This window comes from Mauremys mutica, chromosome 6 (assembly GCF_020497125.1).
Source record: "Mauremys mutica isolate MM-2020 ecotype Southern chromosome 6, ASM2049712v1, whole genome shotgun sequence".
NCBI classification, from domain to species: Eukaryota; Metazoa; Chordata; order Testudines; family Geoemydidae; genus Mauremys; species Mauremys mutica.
The window spans coordinates 119,050,177-119,066,658 of record NC_059077.1 but is presented as its reverse complement, the minus strand read 5'-3'; positions in this window follow the sequence as shown (position 1 = coordinate 119,066,658).

The following is a 16,482-nucleotide window of genomic DNA, read 5'->3' as shown; positions in this document are numbered from 1 at the left end:
CCCCCTGGAGCTGCCAACCCAAGTCCTGGGCTCCTCCGAGGTTCACAGCCCCTCACCTTCACCCCAAACTCTCACCTGCTCCTGAGCCTTCCCTCTGTCCTCCCAGCCCCTGGGCAGTGCCAGCCTAGCCAGCCCTTGCAGTTTTATCACAAATCTCCCACTGTCCGGTGGTTTCTGTAAAGCCCCAGCTGCTGGAGTCCTGGGGATCACAGCTGTCACTTATACAAAGGTCAGTCCCCACCCCTCCTGGTTGGGGTGAAAAACCTCAGATATGTGACCCTGGCACCCTGGAAAGGCCCAGGACCTCGAAGAAAACAACTAGAAAGATCATTTAAACACCCCCTCCTCCCCTCCCCATGATTTTTAAGCCAATCTCATGATGTTTGAGTGTTGCGGCTGGCAATGCTGCAGTGACGCCCAATGCCCTTCGCCCCCCTGCCCCCTTTCACCGACTCCCCCTAAATTCCTCTCCTCCCTGGCCCCACAGCTCCCTGCTGCGAAGGGTGCCCCCTACCCCCTGTAAGTCACGCCAATCTTCTTACCTGTCTCACCATCCACCCCCCAGGGCTGCTGTCTCATACGCTATCCCTTCCCCCTCATCTCCTTTCCCTCCTACTCAGCCCCCTCCCTACCTCTTCCCCCTTAACTTTCCCACCTCCCTAACCTGCCCAGACCTCTGTGGGCTTGTGTCAGGCCATTTCTGAGATGATTTCCCTGCAGGGCTCTTGCTTCATGGCTGGTTGGATGAGGCAGGGCTGGGTTCCCTTCTAACTACATACAAGTTACCCACCAGCCCCTGTGCCCGGCTCCCATTGGTCAGCGACAGCTGTGGGAGATAGTTGTAAAAAGTGCAACAACAGTTACATCCGTTCAGGGACATTTCATTTTGTCTACATGGGGCAATTGGCCAGCGTAACTGTTCTGGAATAACTAGCCTGCGATGGCTATTCCAGAGTAATTCCCCCCGTGGATGCTCTTTTCTGGCACTAGCTCTAGCACTTGAACTTCGCAGCAGCCTTATTCCAGAATAACTTCCTCCCGTAGACAAGCCCAAAGGCCCTGACCCTGCAGCAAGCCCCGGTGAAGTCAGCAGGAGGCCACCTCAGTGGAACAAGATGTTCAAGGAACGTGACCCTTGGAATGGAAACACTTACGTGACCCCAACTCACTTTCACAGCAGGGCCCTGGCATTTACTTAAAAAGAGAAAATAAAAAAAGATTGGCCCTTTGCATTTATAAAGAGCTATTTTAAGAAAGCAGAGAACAAAAAGGCAGCCAGGAAGGTAGAAAGCAGGAATGGGAGGTTAAGGAAAGGCGAATGGTATCTCAATTTTCATTCACTAGGAAGGAATGAAAGTTTTCTAAAGTTTTTTCAAGTTTGTCAGAGGTCCTTCTTCTCCAAAACATTACTGTAACCACAGAGGCTTTCTCCCCCACCCATGGCCAAGTATGTGATGTCACACCCACTCTCCTTTGGTCTGTCTACACTGCAATTAGACATCCGCAGCCGGCCTGCGCCAGCTGACTTGGGCTGTAGACACCCAGGCCCAGGCTGCAGCCTGAGCTCTGGAATCCTGGCACCTTGCAGGGTTCCAGAGTCAGGTGCCAGCCCAAGCGTCTACACCACAGGTAAACAGCTCCTTAGCCCAAGCCGAAGTCGCCTAGCACAGACCAGCGCCGGGTGTCCAATCGCACCTTTTCCAAGCATGTTTGTTCTCTTTCATCCGTTAAGAGAACGGCCTGGCTGCAGTGCTGCAAGCATGGAACTGCCCTTGCTCTGTGCTCTCAGGGGTCTCTGGAACTGCAGAACTCTGGTCCTGAAGCACTGCAGTAACCGCAGCGCTGCCTCCCTAGCCCTTTGCTCTGGGACTCACCACAGGCATTAACTCCATTCCCCCATGGCTTGCCTGCCCCATCCCTCTGCCTAGCCTCTAGCAGCCCTTTATAGGCCCGAATGTAGCCTGGCCCCTTTTAATTGCCTGTATTCGGCTCACCTGCTCTCTGACACAGGCAAGCGGGGCCCTGTAGGGACCCGCTCCCTTGTGACACTTCCCCGCTGTTCAGCTGGCAGGCCAGCCAAGTGCCTGTGCCAAGCTTCGACCCCTGGAGGGGTCTGCTTTGCCACCTAAGCCATGTAAGGTGAAGGCCCAATCTTGCAGCAGAGATTGTCATTCCCTAGCTCTTCGGGCGTGTCTCCACCGCAGCTGGAGCGAGCAGCCCAGCCCGGGTAGACAGGCCCATGCTAGTGGGGCTAATCATAGCAATGTAGACATGCCACCTCGGGGCCAGGTGGGCTTGAGTGCCTGGTGTCTACCCATGCCAGACTGTCCACCTTGTGAGTTATGGCACCAGCCCTGCTAACACAAGTCTGTGCCTGGGCTGGGAGGCCTGCTCTCAGCTGCAGGGCAGACACACCCTTGGCCTGGCCCTTCCAAAAGGGAAAGGTGTCAGTCTCAACCCTGGAAAATCAGTAGTTTGTACAAAAAGCTGAATTCTGAAGATGAGGTGCAGGGATCTGGGAAATGCCACTGTGACAGGAGTTTGGGGGATGGCAAAGTGGGAAATAATAACCTTGTGTTAATCATCATTTCAGACCCCTTCACCTCAGAAGACTCGGAAGCAGTGTTTCTGGGAGGGGATAGTCTTCTCTCTTTAAACTGCTTTGGCTGTCTGGCCTACGTGATGGAGTGATTGACGGGACCAGGAGAAGAAATGGGCTAAAAAAGAAACCCTCGATTACAGGATCACCTGTAGCTGCCTTTGGCACATTCAGCGGACAGACTGTTTTAGTGTAATGTAGCCTATAGGTCTAGGTATTCACTAGGTAAGGTACAGGTCTGAGTTAAGGCAGCAGTGTAATGGAATTGAACAATAGGCCTGTAAGACAATAGCTTAGTTAAACAAAAGCCTTGGCATAAGCAGCTAACCAGGAGTAACCCTAGATCATAAGATACCACATGATAGAACACTGGAATGACTAAACTGCTGCCAGGTAACCACAAGATGCTCGTTTATACCAGCGGGGGTTATTTTAAGTTAGGAACATCTGCAGCTGTCTGACCACAGGAGTGCCATGGTAACTAATTGATGTATATGCTAATCACCTTGAGACAAATAGACTAGTAATCTATGGGAGAAGGGCACCCCCACATTAGTCGGGTGAGGAAGTACAAATAAGGAAGAGGGGAGAAACCTCTCCTGCACATGCATTAGGCATAGTGGCATCAGTGTAACATGATAAAAGTTGTACCCCAGCCTGTGTGCCATGGGGAGATGTAACTCTTGAGAGAAGCCAGGCTGACAGCCGCTGGGAGTGGTGAGGAGGAAGATGATGAGGAAGATGATGCTTCTGGAGTGAACACATGGATGCTCAGATGCACATTCTGTCTGATCCCCAGCTCCCTTACTGGGCTGGCCTGTTTGTAACGTTGCTAAGTGTGTTAAAACTAGTCCAAATACAGAAGGTTTTTTTCCTAAGTTGTGAGTGTTGCAATTGTGCACATCGGGGTTCCCCTGGGAACTTCAATTTTAATAATATTGGGCCTCATCTTGGGACAAGAACCTACCAAACCCCACAGTGTTAACTGGGAATTCCTAAGTAATCCATATAATTAATCCCCAATCAATAGATCAGGCAAGACTACTAATATTGAGATGATAGTGCACTCCTCCTGTCATAGGCCAATTTGCAGGGGGCACTAGGGCCACTGGACTTATGCAATGCTCTGATCCTGCATTGCGCTGGCTGCAGGCGGACCCAGGGGCTCCAAGCTGAAACTGACGCTAGACAAATCAAAATGCATGCTCACCCTACGTGGAACCATTTGTGGCAGTAAAGTTAGGCACGTGTCTAAGTGTTTGCGGGATTGGGGCCTTGATGCAGGAATCAGCAGGTGAAATCTTCTGGCCTGTGCTCTGCAGGGTCAGATGAGATGGTCAGAATGGTCCCGTCAGGCCTTAGAATCTATGAGTGGGGGATAAAACATGGATCTCCAGCCTCCGCCCCCCAATACACGGCCTGTGCCGAGATGTAGAGGATGCACGGACACTCCTGCATGGCTCTTCAGCCTCTGTTTTAAGCTCCTGGCATCTGCCATTCGGAGAGAATAAACATGGAGTTAAAGCTCAATGTTAGCAGTTCGAGTGAAGGTGTCAAACTGTGTCCCCGATAGCGCTGAGCGGGGTTTTCAGTCCAGTTAAGCTAGCTCCACTGAGCTACCTTGACTGGTAAAGCACCTTTTCCTCCAGTCAAGACAAGGTCCAAATTGTGTTGCAACAGCCTCAGAGGTTAACAAGTGTTCAGGGCCTTGTACGGTTGTTTCCATTTGGAGGAGTGTACAAGTCCGTGTACGGGTCCCCTTGTCGCTCTTTGCCTTCGGGGCGCCTGGGAACCAGGCCGCCTCACTACAGGAGGCTGAGTGAGCAGTTCAGTATTAAAGTCCACGCCCTAGGTCAGGGCGGGGCAACAAACAGCAGTTCTGGGCTCAGGCCCTCAGGCAGGGCTGAGCGGCGACAGGTAAGTCCAGGCTTCTACGCCGGAGTGTTGGGGTGAGGGGGAGACTGCCACCCATGAGTAGGGGGTGGCAGGGAGGACGCAGGCCCACCCACTCCACTGCGTCCCGGCCCGGGGCCCTAGCAGCGGCGTGGATCCGCTGCAGTCAGTGGGGATCCTGGCCACAACACACTGACATAGGCTCAGGGTCGGCGGCAGCCAGACTGGGGTCAGCTATCCCCGGGCCACTTCCAATCTCCCCCTCCAGTGGTTCCTGTGTCCTCGTGGCTTCAGCAGGGGGGTCCACCAGCATGGGCTCCTCAGGGTACGGGTGCACAGGTGGGCTCAACTCCTCCTCTGCGTAGCAGGAGCGGGGCAGACTTGGCCAGTCCTCCTCAGGGTACCGGGCTCAGGGAAGGCTCGGCCAGTCCTCCTCAGGGTAGCGGGAGCGGGGCAGGCTCGGTCCAACAGGAGCTCAGGCACCAGCCTCTGTCCTCTCCAGCAGCCAACTGAGCATTGGGGCTGGGCCTTTATACTTCCTGTCCCGCCCCTTGACTTCCGGGGGGCGGAGACAGGTGGCAGTGACTCCGCCCACTTCGGCGGCTGTTCTGGCTCGGCTCTCTCATGTGCAGCTGGGAGCCAGGCCGCCTCACTACAAGGAGAAATCAGGGATATGACACAAGTATGTTCTTGGTGTTGAGTCTGGCTTGTTTGCAAAGAATGTGCACTCAGTCCTGTTCTCTTGAAACAAACAGCAGCAGGCAGTTTCCTGGCTCAGAAATCCCCACATCTGTTGCTCCAACAGGCTCTGTGCCCAAGAAGCCCTGTCTCTCTACTTCCTCTCAGAGTCGTACTCACAACTCCTTCTGCTGGCTGTCTGCCCTGACACACACACACACACACACACACACACTGCAACCAACCTCCTAGCCACTGCCTTTGCCACCAAGGAAATCCCTTGATCCACACAGCTTAGCTTTGATCTGTCATGCAGCCTTGGTTTGGGAAGACACCCCAGCTATCTGCAGCTCCTTCTATTGAGCCGGTGAGTGCTTGGCACATCCACTGGCTTTCACAAGGTCTGGGATTAGCTTTGCAGCTGAGAGCGCCCTGCTGGCAGGTATTAGCATCTTTCAGCATAATAGCATCAAGAAAACTGTTACAACCCTCCATGGGACTGAGTCCCCGGTGTTCTGCATCTTGTGCAGCCATTGACCCCAGTGCAAAGTTGGGGGGCTCACAGCAGGAACTCCAATGGGCAGTGTGTCACACTCCGCTGCACTGGGGCGGATGATGGCCCAAGGGAACCTGGCCCACAGCCTCCAGTTTCCTCTCTCTCTGTCTCTCTCGCTCTGTGTTTTAAATGAATAACATTCATCTGGGTGCCAAACCACTGAAATGTGTTTAAAATGTGCTGGGTGACAATCTGCAGCCCTCTGTTTAGCATGGGGTGTGTCACGAAGAGAAGACAATTGCCTAGCGAGGCAGCTATTGGCTTTTCTATTTTGTGCCTCTGTTTTCACCCTTCCGGGCTCACTAACCACAGGGTGTCTACAATGTGCATCTGTCTCCCTTCACCCCCTAACTCTCCCCTGCTCCTGCTCCCGCTCCTGCCTGGGGGTGGCTGTTTCCAGATCTGCTGTTTCCTGTAATATGTTATTCATGGGCCTGTCCCGAGAGGTGCTGAGCACTCTTCACCCCAGCTGAAATGAAAGCGGAGGGGGACCTTCCACCAGTGCTGCTGGGAGGGGCCCTCTGCACCCCACCATCACTGCTCCCCTCCCCCCTGCAATGGGAGTGGATGTGGGAAGGGCTCCGTCCCCTCCTTCTGCCCACAGAGCAGCTGCTGCAGTGGCAGATGCATCCATATTACAGCAGCCGCCTGGGTGAAGAGCAGAGGTCACACCCAGTGCTAGCCGCGGGCAGCGCTGACCATCTGAACAAGCATCTGGCTTTAACTCATATGGGAGGGCTCTGGTAGCCAGTTCCGGCCCCCGTTATTGGCGCCACTGGGGATCTGCCTGCAGTGGGGACATGCAGAGCCTGAGATGTTCCCATGGCTCATCCCTGCTCCCCTTTGATGATGATGGTGAATCATGTTCATTACGGCAGTGCCTAGGGTCCAGCCAAGAACAGGGCCCCTTCTGCGAGGTGCTGCACAACCGCAGCAGCCCACAGTCCCCAGCGCAGACCCCTTCTCCCGAGAATTTCTGCCTACGATAAAAGAAATGGACGGCTTTTGCTCCGGAAAACAATTTATTCCCAACTCCCCGTGACGCTGGCAATGGGGTATCGCGCAGTGCTCTAGAGCTGCCTTCTTCAGAGCCTGCCTGAACGGGTCCCACCTTTGCATCTCTCCTCTAAGTGCCGCTGTCACAGCTGCAGCCCTGGAAACCCCACAGTTTTGGAGGCAAGCCCAAGAAATGCCCCAAAAGCCTGAGCCAGCGGCTAAAATCCTGGGGTTTGACAGTAACGCGTTATGCCCGGCAACATGCTACGCCTGAGGAATTGGGGGAAACGAGGTGTATCCCCGGCGAGAGGACTCTGCTAGAATCCAGACTCAACGAGTCAAAGTCAAGGGTAATGAAGAATGACCAGAATGCTGCAGAGAGAAGAAATATCGTATAATGTACTGTGACAGACCCAGGCCAGTGGGGTACAGGAATCTGGTCCTATTAGTATCCAGGAAGTGGGCGGGCGAAGCCCGCCCACTGCTAAAGGACCTCCCCCCAGCCTAAGGGGAGGATCCACAGGGCCGGGATACTAACTAATTACATGGGACAACCAATGAAAAAAACAGGAGCGGGAGTGAGGTCATAGGGCTAAACGAAGGGAACCGGATGGGGACACCGAGCAGAGAACCCCGGACAACGCCCACTGCTCCTCGAAGGCGTCAAGGGAGCCAGTGGACGCTGCCCAGAGGAACTCTGCCCGGATGCGTGAACGGACAGAGGAGCGGAAATAGGCCCCACAGTCGCAGGAAGTCCCATCGGCCAACCTCCTCTCTCTGGTTTTATAGATGGCCAGTTTGGCCAGGACTAAGAGGAGGTTGACAAGGAGATCCCGCGACTTCGTGGGGCCACGGATGGGGAGTGCATAGATAAACAGGTGAGGGGAAAAGTGCAACCAAAAACGCAAGAGGAGAGCCAAGAGGAGCCGGAACAGGGGCTGCAACCTGGCGCACTCTAAATAAACATGCGCCAGGGTCTCCTTCACGCCGCAAAAGGGGCAGGTGTTGGGGACAGGGGTAAACCGCGCCAAGTACACGCCCGTGCTCACAGCCCTGTGAAGGAGCCGCCAAACGACATCCCCGGCGGGCCTCGGGACTAGGGCAGAATACAGGCTGGCCCACCGGGGCTCCTCACCCTCGAGAGGTGGCAGGAGGTCCCGCCATTTCGTATCGGGGCGGGACGCGAGGGTGAGGTAATGAAGCGTGTGGAGCACGAGCGTGTACAGATGTTTTCTTGGCGCGGTCTGGAACAAAACCGGCTGCAGATCGGGCAGCCGGCTTGCAGTGAAAGGGCGAGGGGGGTGATTGGGGCCACGGGGCAGGGGCCCGATAAAAAGATCCACAGGGCCCGGGGTGGAAGGTGGGCGGGGCGTGCCCTCTCGCAGGACCCGGTCGAGGTAAACCCGAGCAGCGGGCAGTAAAGCGGCCTTCACCTCCTGAAGTACGCGCCGGGGGGTACGAGGGCTGGAGAGCCCCATGCGCTGAGCGAGCGTCAGGGGATCCAGCCAGTCTCCCCGGTCGTAGTCCAGGAGGTCTCCGACCCTGGTGACTCCTGCCAAGACCAGCCTCTGGCGCACCGCGGGGGACTCCGCCACCTGCACACGGAGACGGGGGTTGTGTAGCAGGGGCTCCGCGAGGAGATCGACCCCCACGGTGGCCGCCACGGACCTGGTCGTTGAAAAGAGCTTCCAGGTCCGGAGGAGGTCTTGGTAAAAGACCGGCAGCCCAGAGAGGTCTCGCGGAAGACCTCTCGGATGGAGAGAAAAGAGCTGCCGGTCGTATCGGAGCCCTCGGAAGCGGCGGAGGAAGGTGTGTGCCAATACGCTCCACGCCGGACTACCCACACCGTACAGGAGCCTCTGCAGGGCCTGGAGGCGGAAGACGTGGACCTGAGTGCGCAGGCACTTCAGGCCCTGCCCCCCCTCCTCCAGGGGCAGGTGGAGGACCCCTGCAGAGACCCAGTGCATTCCTGGCCAGAAGAACTCCAGAACCGCCGTCCGGAGGTTGGCCAGGAAATCCGGGGCCGGGACCAGGGTGTTGAGCCGGTACCAGAGCATGGACAGGACTAATTGATTCAGCACCAGCGCCCTCCCTCGAAGAGAGAGGCACCGGAGTAGTCCTGTCCATTTCCGGAGCCGCGCCCTCACCCCGCCCTCTAAACCATGCCAGTTCTCCGGCGGAGACGGATGCGTGGCAGAAAGGTAAACGCCGAGATAGAGCAGCGGACCCGCGCTCCACCGGATGGCCTGAAGCGCGGGTGGGAGGGAGCTCGCCTGCCACCCGTCCCCTACCACCAGGCCAGAGCTCTTGACCCAGTTGACCCGGGCGGAGGAGGCCGCCGAATAAATGGCCTGGCAAGCCTCCACCCGCGCCAAGTCGCCCGGGTCCTGGACCACGAGGAGCACATCGTCGGCGTACGCCAACAGGACCAGCCGCAGCTCCGGCTCCCGGAGCACCAACCCCGTCAACCTCCGACGGAGGAGACAGAGGAAGGGCTCGATCGCCAGAGCGTACAGCTGACCCGAGAGGGGGCACCCCTGCCGTACTCCTCGCCCGAAGCTGACCGGCTCGGTCAGGGTCCAGTTGAGCCTGACCAGACACTCCGCGGAAGCGTACAGCACCTGGAGAAAACCCACAAACTGGGGTCCGAAGCCTAACGCTTGCAGAGTGCCCAGGAGATACCCGTGATCCACCCTGTCGAACGCCTTCTCCTGATCCAGGGACAGGAGGGCGAACGACAGACCATCCCTACACCCTAATTCCAGAAGGTCCCGGACCAGATACAAGTTATCAAAGATCGTGCGGCCCGGGACGGTGTAGGTCTGGTCCGGGTGGACCACGTCCGCCAGCACAGACCCTAGCCGAATCGAAATGGCCTTCGCAACGATTTTGTAGTCCGTGCTGAGGAGCGAGATGGGACGCCAATTCCGTAAATCGCGGAGGTCCCCCCTCTTCGGCAATAAGGCGAGCACGGCTCGCCTGCACGAAAGAGGGAGGACCCCGCTCCGCAAAGACTCGGCCCAGACGGTGACCAGGTCCGGGCCGAGGACGTCCCAGAACACGCGGTAGAACTCCACGGTCAGCCCGTCCATGCCCGGAGATTTATTGGTGGGCATGCGACGGAGGGCTTCCGAGAACTCGGCCAGAGTGAGAGGCAGCTCTAGCCGGTCCCGGTCGCCCGCGCTGACCGTCGGGAGTCCGTCCCAGAGCACTTTGCAAGCGTTAGGATCGGTCGGATCCGGGGAGAAAAGAGCCGCGTAGAAGGCCCTGGCCCTCCCGCAGATCTCCACCGGATCCGTGAGGGGGGTGCCGTCCTCCACCAGGAGGCAGGTGACGTGCTTTTTGGCCCCCCTCCTTTTCTCCAGGGCGTAGAAGAAGCGGGAGCCGCGATCCATCTCCCGAAGGAGGCGGATGCGGGATCGAACAAAGGCACCCCGGGCTCGATGATCCTCGAGGGCCCAGAGCTCCTCCCGCTTCTCCCGGCACGCTCCGCAGAGGGATGGATCCTCGGGGCTGGCGGCCAGACGCCTCTCCAGCTTCAAAACCTCCCGTTCCAACTGCTCTATCGCCGCATCCCTCCGTCGGCTGGCGCCCCGGGTGTAGTCGCGGCAGAAGAGCCGGGCGCGCACCTTCCCCAGGTCCCACCATCGCCGCGCCGAGGGAAAGGCACGTCTCTGCCCTCGCCAGGCCAGCCAGAACTCCCGGAAGGACGCCACGAAGCCCACGTCCTCCAGCAAACTATTATTAAAATGCCAGTAGGCCGGCCCCGGCCTCTCCGCGCAGAGAGAGGCCGTCACGGTGGCAAGGTGGTGATCAGAAAAGGGGGGCCGGCCGAACGCTGGAGGAGTGGGCTCGTGAAAGGTGGAAACGTGACAGATAAATGCGGTCCAGCCGGGAGTGGCGCGACCGATGGGCCTCCACCCGGACGAAGGTGAAAGTCGAGACGTCGTCCGGGTGGTGGTTGCGCCAGACGTCCACCAGGGAGTGGCGTTCGACGATCTCCCGGAGGACGTCCGCTGCGGCCGGGCACTGCTCGGTCCCCGAGCGGTCCCGTTCCTCGAGGGTGGTGTTAAAGTCCCCGCCCAGGACCAGGCACTCACGAGGATCCAGGGAGCCGAGGAAGGCGGACGCCTGCCGATAAAAACGCAACCTCTCCGGGCCCGATGTCGGGGCATAGACGTTGACGAGATTAACCACAAGCCCCTCCATGCGGACCAGGAGGTGCAGCAGGCGGCCCGGCACAGCCTCGGCGACCCCCAGCACCTCGGGCCGTAGGTCGGGGGAGAACAGGGTCGCCACTCCCGCCGAGCGAACCGAGAGGTGGCTAAAGTAGACCCTGTCCCCCCACTCCAGCCGCCAGCTAGCTTCAGCGGCCGGATCCGTATGGGTCTCCTGCAGGAAAACCACAGAGTACCCCCCGACCCGAAGGAAGGAGAGCACCTGGCTCCTGCGGAGACCCATCCTACAGCCCCGGGCGTTCAAAGTGGCAAAGATGATCATCGCCAAGAGGAGTGCTGGGGGGGATCCTCGCTGGCAGACATGCCCACGGCCTCCGTCGGGCCACGCAGCAATCCGTGACCAAACCCGTGGGTGAGGAGAGAGTCACGGAAGAGGCAGACCCGCCGGTAGGTCGCGGCGGCCTGCTTCCCGGTCCCCTTACCCTCCCCTATGAGGGCCTTTGCGGCCCGGAGGATTAGAAGGAAATCCCCCCACCGCTGGAGCGCGAGTTGGACTTTGTTACGGGAGCCACGGACGTCCTCAAGGAACGCCCGCAGTTCCTCCCTCAGCGCATGGGGGGGCGGGGTAACGGATCGATGACCGTCCCCCAGCGGGGCCCCCATCACAGCCCCGTGGCCCACCAAGGCGGGCAGGCAGGGGGCAGACCCTCGACGTGGCGTCCAATGGGCCGACGCCACGCGGCCCGCCCCGCTCCCCAGTTCAACAGGGGGCGGCGGAAGGAGAGCAGCAGCCCCTGATGGGTCAGAGCAGGGAAAAACAACTAAGGCCGCACCCTGGGGAGTATCCCGAGGGGCGGCAATGGCATCACGGGAGGTGGAGGGGACAAGAGTAGGGCAAGGGGTCGGTTGGCCCACACCCAAGAGGGACACCCCCTGGGAATCGGGTCCGGGCAGCGGGGCATCGGCCGTCGCCTTGATGGGCTCGGCGGCCCTCAGCGGGGTGCCACCCGCAGCCGGGATGATGGAGGATCCCAGGGGACCCTCAGAGGCAGGAGCAGAAGCGGCAGTCAGGGGAGGGGAAACCGTGGACAGGGGGATCGAGGTGAGGTCACTCAGATCGAGGCCCGCTAGTAAAGGGTCGTCCTCCCCCTGCGTAACCGGGGTCAGACCCAGGGCCTCGATCTCCTCGTAGATGGAGGGGAGATCGCCGTCCGCCACCCCGGGGCCCTCCCCGCCAACACCCGAAGCGACGCCCACCTCAGTCCTCGCGGAGGCTGCGGATGGCAAGCGGGCAAGGGGGGCTCCCTCAGGGGCTTCCTCAGGAAGGGACCCTGGAGGAGGGGCAGCGTCACCGTCCGGTGCTGCCACGTCGCGCCCAGCCGGCACCACAAAACGGGCGTCGTCGGGGGGCAAGGCGGAAGGCTCGTCATCAGAGACCCCCTTCCTGCTCTTCCGGGGGGCCTCCGAATCCGAAAGATGTAATGGGACCGGAGCCTTCCGCTTGCCCCGCTTCCCCTGCACTAAGGACCAGCCCTCCATGGCATCATCCGGGGGCTGGCTAACAGGGGTCAGGTCTGGGGGCAAGGGCAGCGGCTTAGGGACTCGGGGAGGCAACGGAGGGGCAACAGGAACGAGGGAGAAGTCTCCCTGGGGCGGGCCCTCTCCCACGCCCGGCGTTATCTCCGCCGCACCCTCCTCCACAGCGGTGGACTGAGAAGGAGGAGGGGCAGCGTCAGGTGCTGGGCAGCTAGGGGCACTGACGGTGACGGGGCCGGCGCCATACCGGGGCTCGGGGGTCCCGGACGCTCCTCCGTGCCGGGCCAAGGGGCAGTCCCTCCGGACGTGCCCCATCGCCCGGCAGAGGTAGCACCGGGCCTCCCCCGTTGAATAATGCACCCGGTAGCGGGCTCCCTGGTAGGGGACCACAAAGGACCCCTCGAGCGCCTCTCCATCACGTGCCACCAGCGGCAGTTGAAGCTGCACTTGCCGGCGGAACGAGAGGACGTGACGGAGGGCGGGGTCCTTGCAGCCCAACGGGAGAGGGCTGATGACAGAAATAGGGCGCCCCAGGGCAGAAAGGGCGGGCAGCAGGGCGGCATTGGGCAGGAAGGGAGGGACGGAGGTCAGGACCAAGCGGACCCCCAGGTCTTCCAAGGGCTCCAGGGACACAAACACGCCCCCCACCGCCAGACCCGTCTCTACCGCTTCCTGGGCGGCGGCCTCCGACGCCAGGAAGAAGACCACCTTCCCGTACATTTTGGAGGCCGCCACAATGGCCGTGGGCCCCACTACCCTCGCCAACGCCCTCACATAGGTTTCGACGTGGGGCGAGGCGGGCACCAGGAGGCAACGGACGCCGTGCTTCCTAGTCAAGGTGGGGAAGGGGCCCCGGCCGCTAAAGATGGTAGTGGAAGCGGCAGGCGGAGGAGTAGCAGCAGGCGGGGGGGCCGCCGCCACCTGGGCATATGCCCTGGGGGCCGGGGGAGGGACACCTGCGGAGCTGGTAGAGGGAACAGCGGGGAGGGATGCCGCGGCCGGTAGCGGGACCACGGCAGCGGGGGTAGTCCCCGCCATGGAGGGCCTGGTCTTTATAGCTGGGCCCTTACCCTTCTTCCCACCCCGACCTTTCCGACCGGCTGGGGGGGCTCCCTCCGAATCGGAAGGGGCGAAGGACGTGGCAGCAGCGGACGTCTCCCCGATACACGCCGTTGCCGGTGCCCCAGCGGGGGCAGTGGCAGGTAAACCGGCAGCGGCAGTCGAGGTAGAGGCTTGGGGATTGGACACGGGGGTGTCGGGAGGAGGGGCGGTGGGAGCATCGCGAGGGGTCTCCCCCGCCGCGTCCCCCGCCATAACGAGAGCGGGAAGGGGGACAAACAGCGAGGGGAGGGGAGGGAAAGTAGGCGACCACCCCTCCCCGCTAGGCTGCAGGCAGGGGAGGAGGGTGCCAGAAAGGGAAGGCTAAAGGGGCGTGGGGAGCAAGCAAGGACCCAGGGGCGGGAGGGTGGCAGGCCACCGACCCAGAGGGGAATTCCGGCTCCTCTAGTTGCACTAGGGGATCAGGGGGGCTAACAACATAAGGGGGGGTGCAGTGAACAAGGGCAAACTCAAACGGGGGAAGGGCACAAGCGCATGGAAGGGAGCATGGGCGCACGAGGGGAGGGGCCAATGAGGGCTGGGGGATCACGGGGGGGGGGAAAGTTGAGCTAGGAGCGGGGTAAAGGAACCACGGGGCTAGCTACAGGGCTGGGGCAGGACAATCAGGGCCACAGAGGGAAATGGGTGGGGCAGACAAATGTGGCAAAGGAGAGGGGGCCAGGCCAAGGAGGTGGGGGTGGGGGGTGCGCCCACGGGCACTTGTGCAAAAAGTCAATGCAGCTGGCTGCTGCTGCAGGCCCAAATGGTGGAGGTGGGCGTGGCAAGCCAGGTGAGCAGCTCAGTCCCAGAGGCAGGAGAATGAGGCAGATGGAAAAACGCCAGCGGGGGTGGTGGAGGGGGCAACGACGGTGGTGGGGGCGAAGGGGGACACAGATGGACCGGGGGCAGACTCCACGCCACACCCCCAGTGTCCCAACAGACACAGTCCAAGCCCCCACCACAAGAGCACAGTCCGAAAAATACTCAGTCCTTAGGTGCCCCCTCCACGGTGGCCTTCAGAGTCTCTACGAGGTCCTCCAGCAGCAGGCAGCACTCTCCTTCTCCTCGGGGCTCCAGCAGCTCCCCAGCAGCTAACACAGCAGCTCCAGCAGCTCCAGGTGGTGGTCTGGTGGCTAGGCAGGAGGGACCCCGCTCAGAAGATGGTGGTGGTGGCTTCCTCAGCAACAAGGCCTGGAGCTGGGGTCCCTCACTCCCCTCCTCTGGGGAGCGGGCCAGCAGCCCCCCCCCCAAGGGGCTGTAGGTGGAGAAACAGCAGCAACTGAGGTGGTGGGGGGGAAATCTACTAGCCAGCCAGCAAGCAGATAGTAGAGAAAGGGGGTAGGTGGTGGTGTCTAGCTCAGCCAGGGGAGCAGCCGGAGCAGTAGCAGCAACAGCAATGAGGGCCCAGCAGGAACAGGAACAGGAACAGCAATAGCCCTCTCCCTCCTACCTCTACAGCAGAGTAGCAGAAGGGAGGTCTTCTGGCCACTGGAGAAAGAGTTTTCTGTTCCCTGAGTGACCAGAGCAGGGGCTGCACTAGAGTAATCAGGAACCTGCTAGAACCAATTAAGGCAGACAGGCTGATTAGAACACCTGCAGCCAATCAAGGCAGGCTAATCAGGGCACCTGGGTTTAAAAAGGAGCTCACTCCAGTCAGGTGAGGGGGCAGCCAGAGGAGAGGAAGTGCGTGTGAGGAGCTGGGAGCAAGAGGCGCAAGGAGCTGAGAGGGAGAGGGAGAGGGTGTGGTGTGCTGCTGGAGGACTGAGGAGTACAAGCGTTATCAGACACCAGGAGGAAGGTCCTGTGGTGAGGATAAAGAAGGTGTTTGGAGGAGGCCATGGGGAAGTAGCCCAGGGAGTTGTAGCTGTCATGCAGCCGTTACAGGAGGCACTATAGACACCTGCGATCCACAGGGCCCTGGGCTGGAACCCGGAGTAGAGGGTGGGCCCGGGCTCCCCCCAAACCTCCCAACTCCTGATCAGACACAGGAGGAGTTGACCCAGACTGTGGGGAAGATCACTGAGGTGAGCAAATCTGCCAATAAGTGCAGGACCCACCAAGGTAGAGGAGGAACTTTGTCACAGTACATACCACAGGGCTTACTTTGTAATGAAAGAGGTGCTGGGGCTCAAGCGATTTTTTAATTTTCATAACGGATGCTGCAAGCCCAGAGGTGCTGGGGCTATGAAATGCCAGGCCTAGCGGTGCCAGGGCTCACCCCTGGCAAACCCTGGCACAGATTAAGCACTGACATACAGCCTGCATTTGAGTGGCATCTTGAAGTCCCCAGCCTCCTGCTGCAGAAACAGATCACAGGTATTTTGTTCCAGGCCTTACACAGGTTGTCATCATTTTACATTTCCACAGCTGCACACGGCCCACCCGCACAAGGGATATTAGAAACTTCCATTTAGAAAATTAAAAGGATTCTCTTTCTGGGGCCCAAAAGCTGGCTCTGTTAGAAAGGGCTGTCTGCACCCTGTCAGATATATTGAACATGTGCCAGCATGCACAGGGTCCAGAGGGAGAATTGGGTAGGTGTTGGGGGGAGGGGGGGGAGCTCTTCTTTGGTTGTTCTACATTCCTGCTTAGGAATCTGGCGGAGATACTTCCAGGATGTTACCAGATGTCCTTCATTAGCTGCAATTTTGTCATCTTGAGATTGGGCTGTAGGGATGTGCTTTAAAACTATCCAGAGACTTCAGCTAGTGCTTTTAAAGTGTCTCTTCTAGCAGCGAGCCCAGAACGTCAGGACTCTGAAATCTGCTCTTGTTACCATCTGGTTGTTTGATGGAGCTCTTCAAGGTGCTGGCTTTGACCTATAACAGACCCCCCTGAAGAAATCTGGAACCACTTGGCTTGGGCCACTGACAGAGCTTGCTGGAAACCAGTGACAACTTTTCATGAAAAAACATTTGTTGGAATTTTGAAAACCTTTAGCAGCTCTG